Genomic DNA, 10,855 nt, shown 5'->3' with positions numbered 1-10,855 from the left:
CATTTTTAATTCCACATCCTGCCTTTTACAGGATATCTGACAAACTACAGCCTCTAAAAGGTTAACCCTAACACTTTTTTAATCAAAGCACTTATGCTTTGATTGTTCTCAGTCTCAGTTCACAAATAGTTTTTTTTGGATAAAAGGGGCTCGGATGGTAAATAACTTAACGTAAAGGGTCCAACTAAATATTTTCACTGACTATAATGAGCTCTTGCAGTCCAGGTCTTAGACAGACACTGCTGATGTGTTCAATTCAAGGCTACAAATACTAGGGGAAGAAATCTCGTTGGAAAACACGTTTTTCTTATTTATTTTTACGGATTTTTTTTACTTTTGATGGAAATATAAACTCACTAATAATTGCTTTGGTTTGTCCGATGAATATATTAGCAGGTGTCAAAGAATGGACTGGGCTTTTTTTAATGCCGAAAACATATTTTTGGTCTAACACACTACCCTGTGTCACGATGGATCAAATCCAGAAAAATATTCGATGTGTCATACCAAGCATAACTATATTGAGTATGGTTACCTATATGCGTGAAGTGATACCACTCCCTTCTTCTTTATAAGCCTCCATCATCCTTGACACATCAATATTCAGTGCTATTTTATGGGAGGTAACAGAAAAGCACTTGTATTATTGTATATTTAAGTAGAAAAGGATGTGATTTCAATATGCACGTCAGGTCATGTACCTGAGGTGCATGTGCAATTATGCTATTACAATTCACAATATATGTTAATAATGTATGCAAACGGTAGGCTTCATGGTATTGCCCCAGGACCACTTTTTATTCATGTTTGATGCCACATATAACACTTTTTGATAATCTGCACAATGTTAAGGTACTCTTCCTACACATCCATATCTGTGTGGTAAATAATGTGATTACTTGTGTCCTATCAAATGGAAATCTTCTTTAAAATGGCAGTTTCTTATTTTTTGCAATTCATTTGATAGGAAATTATGTATAAGGGTAGCAAACCAACATACCGAATGGGAATACATGTTGGTGAAAGAAGGTCGAGGGCAAAACATAAATAAATCCAATACAGTGGTTCTGTTGCCTAACAAAAATACCAAAAGCAAGCCCTGTTATACTATCAGCATGCTCCATTGCCTCCTACATGACTGACCACAAGATGACTAGCACAAGTGGAATATTTTTTTTTCTTTTCCGTCAAACAAACTGCCTAGGCCTGACCAAAGGTGTCTACCAGTGTCTTATGATCTCATCGCAGTTAATCTTATTTTGACATAAGAAACCGTTTTGATTTAAGAGGAAATATCAAAGAGCCAAATTATTATTCCGGCACGTGTCAATAATCTACTTTCATATGATCATAAGCCGTCACATTAAATAGAACGGTCCAACCATCTCTACTTATAAGGAAGTAGAAGGGGCGGGTTTAGGCGCACGATCGCAGTTACCCATTTTCCTCAGTTTAGTTTAATAAGATACACGTTCAGAAATTGCCAGCGTTAAACAAGCCTCTGCGCACAGAACTCCGGATTTAAACCAACCAATCCTTGCATTAAAACTTTCAGTCTGTGCTGGATTTGCCAACATCAAAACGGCGTTGCGTAGAGAAATCGTATCAAAACCAAAAGCCTACTGTATCGAGCAACGCTGAACCAGCCAACTCTTAAAATATCTCAACTAAAGGTCTCATATAAATGTCGTATCGTAAGTGTCACTGCAACCAGTAAACTTAAATTAACATTGGGTTCGCCTTGAAAACCGATAGGTTAAAACGGATTATTGTCGATCATAATTTTGATGTCATACTAGATGCATCTGCAGGGTTTAATCAGTAAGTTGCGACCCAGGGTTACATAGAATGGGTAGAGGCGCGCCACAATCACCATTTGACAACTGGGTACTAGTTAAAACGACAGATAGAATATAATGGAATAGTTTATAAATGATTAAATTATACAAAGCCACCAACTAGGCATTGTGTTGACCAGAGGTCGTCAGAAAGACAGCTTTTGTGAAAGAAAAGGTCGAATAAATATCAAAACCATTAGGGAGTATTAAGCAATAGACTGCGTTTACTTCAAAGTCGAATGGCGCTGTATTGATACACTTACCTAGTCTTCTAACGTTCAGTTATATAATAATCCGTAGATTGCTTACGATATAAATAAAACCAACCAAGTAATTTTCCAGTCGAAAAAAGCATTTGGTAAACGAAAATATTTCAGTGTCTCGTTGAAAATACGATAAGTCAGGATTCTCAATTTAAAAAAAAATCCCTCCCAATCGGATCGAGGCGCCGTGTGAATGTGTTGACACTGCCGAGCAGCCGAGGTCCACACCGACTGTGCCTCTGTCGCGTTTACACCTCCCGCTCAAAAAAAAAAGGCTCTCAATAAGGGAAAAAATGTAAAAAATAGTCCAAATACAGTAATCATCTCCTACATGCATCATCAAATGAATCAAACCTAACAGTATCAGTACGTTTCCGGATATTTTCCATGCACTTTTGTGTTATATTGACAGTTTTACCGTGAAAAAAAAAAAATGATTATACTGCCTCAACGCAGTGAACTCCTAAATCCCTTCTTTGATTTGATCGAGCTAACGAGCTAGCCGCTAGTCAGGCTAGTAGAACAAGCTGGCCAACTGGCTAACGTCTCCTCTCTGCAGTCGCTCTCTTCTCCCTCATATATCGCTCACTCGCTCCGCTCTTGTTCTTGGGCAAAACCCAAAAAAATCGCGCGTACTTTTTGTTGTGTTCTCTTTCAAGCAGTCATATGTTAGTGAAATGCCGTCATGCCCAATAATATCGTTAGAAAAACATGTATAGTTACATCTCCTGCGCTCGATCCCCCTTACCGAAAGCCTTCTCTTCACAGCATCCTCTCCCCGGAGCTGCTGAAGCAATAGCAGTTCACTCGAAAATGGCGCCGAAAGATACAGTCCTCATTCAAATTCGTTAGAGCCACCCATTCTCCCCATTGGGTGTCTCCGGAGCGCGCTCGGCTGCGCGGATTGGTGGAGGAAAATGCACTCTCGAATGATCTCGCAGCCCACGCAACGTTTAACGGAGGGGGGGGGGGGGGGGGGGGGGATTAACTATTTAACTCCCGCAACTAAAAATAAAAAAAAAGTAAAGGAACGACAAAGAATGATGACAGAACAACTACCTCGCTATATACCGGTAGCTATATTTTCAATTTGCAATTTATAAACAATGATGTTGACAAGCCACCCGGATATAGTAGTGTTTAATAACCAACGTATTTCTTTGAGAGTTTAACTGATTATAATGGGTTATTATGGACGTAGGCAGGTGCCTTTGAAGACTATATTTCCAGGGGGGTTGAATCTTATGTTGTTCAGATGCTACAGTGAACCTAAATCAGCAGTGAAGAAAATGCCATTCAGTCCCAATTGGTATGTGGTTAGGTCAGTCCCCCATGCTAGCCTATGTGGCTACTACCTACATACACTAAACTGCTTGCACTGTCATCTTTATTTTCTGCTACTACACCACATGCACTCCTATTCCTGTTATGTGTCATTATCAGGCCTCTTACTGTTTATTCTCCCCTTCTCTATATTTTTTTTGAATATGCTACTTTTTGTGTTTAAAGAATAGCTACTTTATGTAGACTGAAACAGCTTTTCAACCATATTAAAGAATGGTTGAAACACACTTATGTCGATTAAAAAGCCTGAGCAAAGAAGATGGGTTGGGCTTGCAACTCCACCATAATAGCCTCTCTGTTATCATATCTAGTTTAGTGTACATTGGGCAAGATAAACAGAGACAGTCATTTCATCCCATTGCACACATCATAACATGACATTCACCTGTTATGTCAGTGGCAGTCTCTTCTACAGCATTTGACATCTACACTATGAAGCATTGAAGCAGTATTTAAAAGTTGTGGATTTGTCCACACAGTTTAGAGCTAATGAAGTAAACAGGTGTGTGAGCGGATAACTGTGTACAGTTTGCACTGCTGGGCCTCTTACCCTTTTGAATTTGAGTACAGATTACCTTTCCTCCCTTTGCCTTTCAAAACGAACATTCAAATCAGAAGAATGTTTTTGTTCTGCTCTACACCTACTTATCAAGTATCATGGCTAGATATTTATTTATTTAATCATAATTTTGCAGCATATATATTGAAACACTATAACACCTTTAAAACACATTAAGGACATTGTGAAAAATAATATTCTGACAAAACTACAGCTATATTCGGATCATGTATGTTAATCTAAGTATTACACTGTGCCACATTTTAAAGCTAAGTTTTAATGTAACCTCATGTAATTCTACTCAACGTGCCCTCACAGGATAATAAGGACTTTGAATTTGGCTCAATAAAAAACGAGTGAGACTTAACTTCATGAAGTACAAAAGCACACTATGACAGAGAGGGCGTCCATTGTGTATGCCTGCTGGTGTAGTGTGGACAATGGGGCGGAGAGGAAAAAAAACACACTTGTTTACAGATAAACTGGTTTGGACAGGAAGCCAGTAAGGAGGAGCATAGTGTTGTTAAACAGGCATGTGGAGCGGCAGAGATGAGCCAGCAGAAACGCCGGCGTGGCCATAGGGAACACTACGATGCAGTATAAAAAGGCACAAGTGGCAGTCTCCCACACGCAAACACAGCGCCTGTCTGCACGCACTCACACACATACACGCACACACACAAACATGTTCCTGGAGCCACCATAGCACAGTGATTAGTCTGGTCTTGATGGACAACAAACTTAGGGTTCGCTTAGATCCTCTCACAGCACAAATGCAAACTAAAACGGCCTTCTTGCATCTCTGGTAGGAAAAGGCCCACAGTAGCCCAGCCTGAATACTACACAGTTCAACCAGCATTGTGTCACTGTCACATGAGCACACACTGCCTTCCATTAAGGAGGAGATTCGTATGACTCACAAAAACACAAGTCACATGTCATTACACAAATGAACCATGCAACTCTCACACTATAGCGTATCGCCTGCGACTCACTTATTTTTTCTAGGTGGAAGGGGGGATTGTAAATAAAAATCCCTTTATAATGTATCACTTCATTAGGTTGGCTATTGTGGAGCAAGGCCTGGGGAGTGGACAGTGAGACGAAGTGGGGGGGGGGGGGGGGGGGGGGGGGGGGTAGTACTCAAGGGCCTCACTGTCAGACCAAGGGGTTGGGACTACCGCTGCTGCTTCAAACTTGCCACGCTGGGGCAGATTTGGACCAATTTAATTTGATTTCATGTGAGATGACTTGCGTGCATGGCTGGCTGTTACACTCAGCTGCTTTTCATTCAAGGAGGAGTTTTATGGGATTTTTTTCCCCCCTCTCACTCTTTCTCTCTCTTTCCCCTCTCCTCTCCCATGTGACTCAAAAGATGGCCCTTCACACCAGCAACAGACATGGCTGCATCACATAACAGGATGTTCGCAACACTGCAGCTTGCAATATGCTCTGACGCGATGCAGTTCCTCCACTCGCTCTCGTTCTCTCGGCTAGTTCCATAGTGTGCTGATGGGGCACTGACTTGACTAACTCATTCCAGGTAGGCTATGGCATTGAGAGAGAGGAGTTTTGAAAGTTTTTAGAAAACAACTTAATGGGAACAATTGCAAAAAAAAAAAAAACACTGCTCACCATGGTACATCTTTTGAATCATCTTAAGAGCTTTTAGACTCGAACAGTCACTCCATCGTCAGACACGCAAAAGAGTCTGAATAACGGCAGCGACGGCCAGACAAAGAACAAAAGCATAAGCAACAGTGGAGCGTAAGAGACTGCGTGGTCCTACTCCATGAACGCCGTCCGTTCCCTCGTCTCGTCTTGGTCCTGAGGGAACACAATGGGCGCTACTGAGAACTCTATACTAGAGAGACTTTCCATTGATGTCTCCTCGCTGCCCCTCCCCCCCTCCCTCCAAGAGACATCTGTAGCAGCTGCCCCCTTGTGCTCCTGTCAGCAGGGCCATGTGCGTGTGTATGTGTGTGTGCGTGTATGTGTGCCTGTGTGTTTGTATAGATGAGGGGGGTGAGGGGTTAGATTGGGGCGTGCTGTGACACCTCCCACTTTGGAGTGGGCTAACCCGCACACTTGTGGGACATCACATTCATCAATGGCTAATAGTGGCTAGCAGGTCACCCTGAAAACACAACAAACACCTCTGACCCCTTTGCAGCAGGAAGGGTGTGCTGGTCACATTAGACCTGGAGTACTTTTGAACATGCATGTGCACGTGCACACATTTGCATATACACACACAAACACATCTATATTTTTTCTCCAACATTAGGCATAAACAAATGGTTTCAAAGAAACACACGGTTGAATTCGATTATGGATAATCACATGTAAGAGTGGAATTTAAACTCTTACATTGCTTTCCGTGGCCTTGAAGCATTACAATATGTCATACACAATTGTCATATTTGAGAGGCCACCAATCTATTAAAGTTGGCTTCGGAGGTTTTTGAATTTCTCAGAAGACTGGCCTTTATGTATGAGCCTTGCGGCAAAAGCACTTGCCCTCTCGGTCCATTATTGAATGAGTTATTGTTGTTACGCTTTTTAGAAATTGTTTGTTTCATTGATAATTGATCATTATTAATACCACATCAAAACACAAATATCTATGAGAAATATGCTTGGATGTGTTTGGCATTTCATATAATTGTATCCTGAAGAACAAAATATAAAATATCTAGAAGATAGACTATAATTAAAGGAATGAGTAACACAAAGAGGCTTCCGTAAAATGATATCCGTATAATTGCCTATATTGCAAACTTTTCACACTTTTCACATCAACTTAAATTTTCCAAATGCAACCTCATTAAATAATACCCAGAATGACTCGCTGTCATAAGGGCCTTAAATGCATAGTCTTTAGGGGTAGGCCTACACCGTCGGGGTATTCGGGGCTCCAGAGATGCTTGTAAAATAAAATAATAAATAGGCCTATACCGCCAAAGCTCATTCTGTCAGGACTACAAATTGAGAACTACTGCGGAAGTCCCACCTACCATAGGCTACGGTTATACTGCGATGATGTAACCGCTTTCCAAATATAGCGTGTTGCTGATGGCTGAGCGGCTTTACCACTGGACGAGGTTGCTGTCAGTCAGGTGACGTCACTGAATCATGTTATTATTGTAAACAGCCCGCCTGCTTTCTACCGACTCTCCACCGAGCCGACTACGCTGTCCAATCCTTTGTTCAAACAGTGCAAACACCGATTTGACAAAGCAGCGTCGTCGTCCGCACAATTTTCAAATAAACCAAATGGAAAAGTTCTCGGGGACATAACACGTCGACGCGTGTTCTTGAAATAAACATACATTTCCTCTTTTCAGTTGTTTGTAACCGGGGAATTAACGCAGCCGGCGCTGACAGTGCTTCATTATGGATCATAACAATACACAACTTAAATGTGATGATTCTAGTGAGTAGGGGTAGACCAAACACATTTCCATTCTGACGGGATTCTCATATTGTCCGTAACAGACAGATCTCCCTCACGCACACACGCACAGCACACACAGACGACGAGATAATAATTTAAACGGGAATGAATGCGGCTGTCAACGTGTTACACATTTTGACAAACTTGTCCGTGCATATTAAACGGTGCTGCTGTTCACGATTGACATTGTAATAACTTGACATTTCGATAACATTCCCGCATTACGATCGTACCACCATGGGCTACTTCGTGCGTAATGGCACAGTTCTTCAGCACTAACCCATGTCCCTTCGACAGTCACAGCAGTTGTCTGATATTAAAACTACTCTATGAGGTCCTCGGATATAAGTTGGAAGTATCCCCTTGAATGGATGATAACAGGCTTCTACTTACGTGATCGCCATGGTGCGTAATAATGAGGAGTGGACGGGTTCGCCTCTCGCCAGCCAGCCAGCAGCACAACCTGCTCACGTTCTCACTTAGATATTTCCACCACGGCAAGTTCACGCCAATGATCCATTCGCCGACTGTGTGCAGTTTCAGCAAGCTTCAAGGAAGTTGTTCCTTTTGTTCCAGTGTTTTTTCGTTGCGTCAATGTTGCGAAAGGGGGAGTGGGGGCGGAGCGGGTGGCTATGGAGCGAGAGAGAAAAACATTGAGCGCACCATAGCTTTACTTCACACGCCTAGCTATTAACGCACAGTACGCCCCCCCCCCCCCCCTTCCCCGTTCCACCACCACCCTTTAGTCAAATCGCCGACGGTATCATCTCATCAGTTAAGGTCACATGTCTACAACGGCCAGCATCCTTCCCAACTCGGGCTGCACAACACAATTTTCCCATTGTCACCTCTCCAAGTTTGCCCGACTGCTGCCATGCTATATGTGCTCCTTATGCGCCTCGTCCGACTACGGTGAAAGAGAGAGAGAGAGAGAGAGAGAGAGAGAGAGAGAGAGAGAGAGAGAGAGAGAGAGAGAGAGAGAGAGAGAGAGAGAGAGAGAGAGAGAGAAACAGAGAGACCGAGATAGATAGAGCGAGCGAGAGAAGATATGTTTTTCTTCATGAATTCGGCTGGGTGACCAGCCGTGGATATCAGCAAAGAAGCCAGGGACAAAGTCTATAGACTACAACCGCGCACGTCTGTGGCTTGAATCCCAACACAACTTTACTGGTTGGATTCTGTTTTTGAATAAAACATTGCGAACGCCTATATCTTTGGTTTGAACGTGTTTGTTATTGGACACAATGGAGTGATATAGGCGTCTTGCAATTCAAAACAAAAAGAAGCATTAGTTGACCGGAGAAAGGTGAGCTGCCTTCTCCCTGTCGCGGTTACAACAGCGTTGCGTCAGGACTCAGGAGCTATAGTGCATGTGAGTGAAGTCACCGTCAAGAGCCCGCTCTTCCATTGTGATGAAAGGCTGGAGACTAACATTTACACTCGAAATCAAATTATGCAAAATAATAATGCAATTTTATTTGCCTACAATGTCGAAATTGTCATCGTAACCCAAATATCCTGTTATAATACATATTCTCGATTGTGTGTGTGTGTGTGTGTGTGTGTGTGTGTGTGTGTGCGTGTGCGTGTGCGCGCGCGCGCGCGTGTGTGTGTGTGTGTGTGTGTGTGTGTGTGTGTGTGTGTGTGTGTGTGTGTGTGTGTGTGTGTGTGTGAGACAACCGGTATATTTGAGTTGAAAGTTGAAAAGTGTGTGATCAGTTAGATCGAAAGCACGTCGCCATATAGGCCCATGTTAATCAATGCATGGGGTGGACTCAGTCCAGTATGGCTTCAATTCAACTGATCATAGTGCAATAGGGCATGCAATGGGATTCCAAAAATGATTTAATAAGTTCTATAGAAAACACAAATTCTCGCGTCTTTACAAAAAAGTCTTCCCGGGACTTGCATTGGGTTTTCTTGGTTGCAGACGTAAGCCTATTAGCCTGACAAAACACGGAGCGTAAACGGTGTCACAGCCTAAGACCATTTCGCTGCAGAATTAAAGGCTTTCAATGCGTTACACGTCAGAATGCAGAATTCACAGCGTCCTACGACGCACAGGTTGTCTTATTAAAATAATAAAAGGCCACCTTTGTTGTGTGACACAGCTACTTAACGTTGTTGAGAACACACGCATAACTTAAGGCTGTGACAGTGAGAAAAAAAAGTACAGCTTTTCACTGTTTTCACCACTGAGGTGAGCTGTATTTTCCAACAATTATACCGATAAGTGTGCATGTTTCCTTTCTAAGTCTATCGAGAAAACACACTCAGTACAACTTTGGAGACAGGGTATGGCCTCGATCCTATTCGTAATTTGTCAGGGTTAGGGTGAATTCACAAAACAATAGGAAGATAATCTCCAAACGTCTCCAAAGCCTGCAGGCTGAATTGGTCATAGACGCATAGGGCCTCCAACAGGTTATGGTTTTAAACATGCAAAATAGACTCATTGCTCCAACAAAGTTGTTGCATGGCCACCAGCAAACTTTAGGGTTTCATTTGACGACAGGTTTAATCGTGCAACTCCGTAGACGCTCAACCAATACGATCATTCGAGGATCACCAGGATACGCCGAAGCACAATTAATGCCTTATTCTCTGCCACAATTCAAATATATAACTCCATGGATCAAAAAGAGTGAAGTTAAACCCATCTTAGAAAATAAAAGATTCAAATTTGTAAAGCATTAAATGGACAGTCTTCATAATGCTGACACGCTGGATCCGACCAATAATGAGATGATATTGTATTAATTAGAGAACTGAGGACATCTAGTTTCTAAAACATGCGTTTACACTTTCATTAGGTAGCCTATTGCGGTCGAGATTTTAGTGAAAAAAGAATCCTCGGGTTATAGTAGGCTACAGCAAAACCAAGTCCCCGTGATGCGGATGAGTCTGTCAATAACGCCGACTGCGTTGTTTTAATTTAACACCCAAAAGGCCCATCAGTGTTTTTCGACACCAGATGCAATGTGCATATAGGTGTGACGTATAGCTTTTAAATAATTTAAAATCATGCAGTAAAGATCACAACTCAGATCAGAATAATACAATAAAACATGGACAATGGACACGATCTTATAGAATCGGTTTGAAAGGTTAAAGAGGAAGGCACGTAAGCTATGTTGAAAGTGAAATTGAGTCACTTTTTGTTGTGTGTGTGTAGAGCTATGGCGAAGGCCCTACGTGGATACCACAACCGTGCCTACGTGTTTAGAGGACTGTTGTCTTCAGAGGACCCGTCACGCAACAGGGGCCCGTGAGTTTTCGCATCATAGGCCATTGATTAACCTCTAGTGGCGCAGCTAAGATACGCACGCCCACACACACACACTCACACACGCACACGCATACACACACACACACACACACACACACACACACA

At 42.4% G+C, this 10,855-nt stretch overlaps 1 long non-coding RNA gene across 1 annotated transcript; it reads right to left on the bottom strand.

Annotated features, from left to right (window-relative positions):
• Window positions 1-4,098: 4,098 nt before the first annotated feature.
• On the bottom strand, window positions 4,099-8,570 carry LOC132448175 (uncharacterized). The gene is made up of 2 exons (XR_009523327.1): window positions 7,855-8,570; window positions 4,099-5,831 (listed from the first exon to the last, which is right to left on the bottom strand). It is a non-coding gene; the product is annotated as an uncharacterized LOC132448175 (long non-coding RNA).
• Window positions 8,571-10,855: the final 2,285 nt, after the last annotated feature.

Source organism: Gadus macrocephalus, chromosome 20 (genome assembly GCF_031168955.1).
Source record: "Gadus macrocephalus chromosome 20, ASM3116895v1".
Lineage (NCBI taxonomy): Eukaryota > Metazoa > Chordata > Actinopteri > Gadiformes > Gadidae > Gadus > Gadus macrocephalus.
This window is presented reverse-complemented; position numbering and strand designations above follow the sequence as displayed.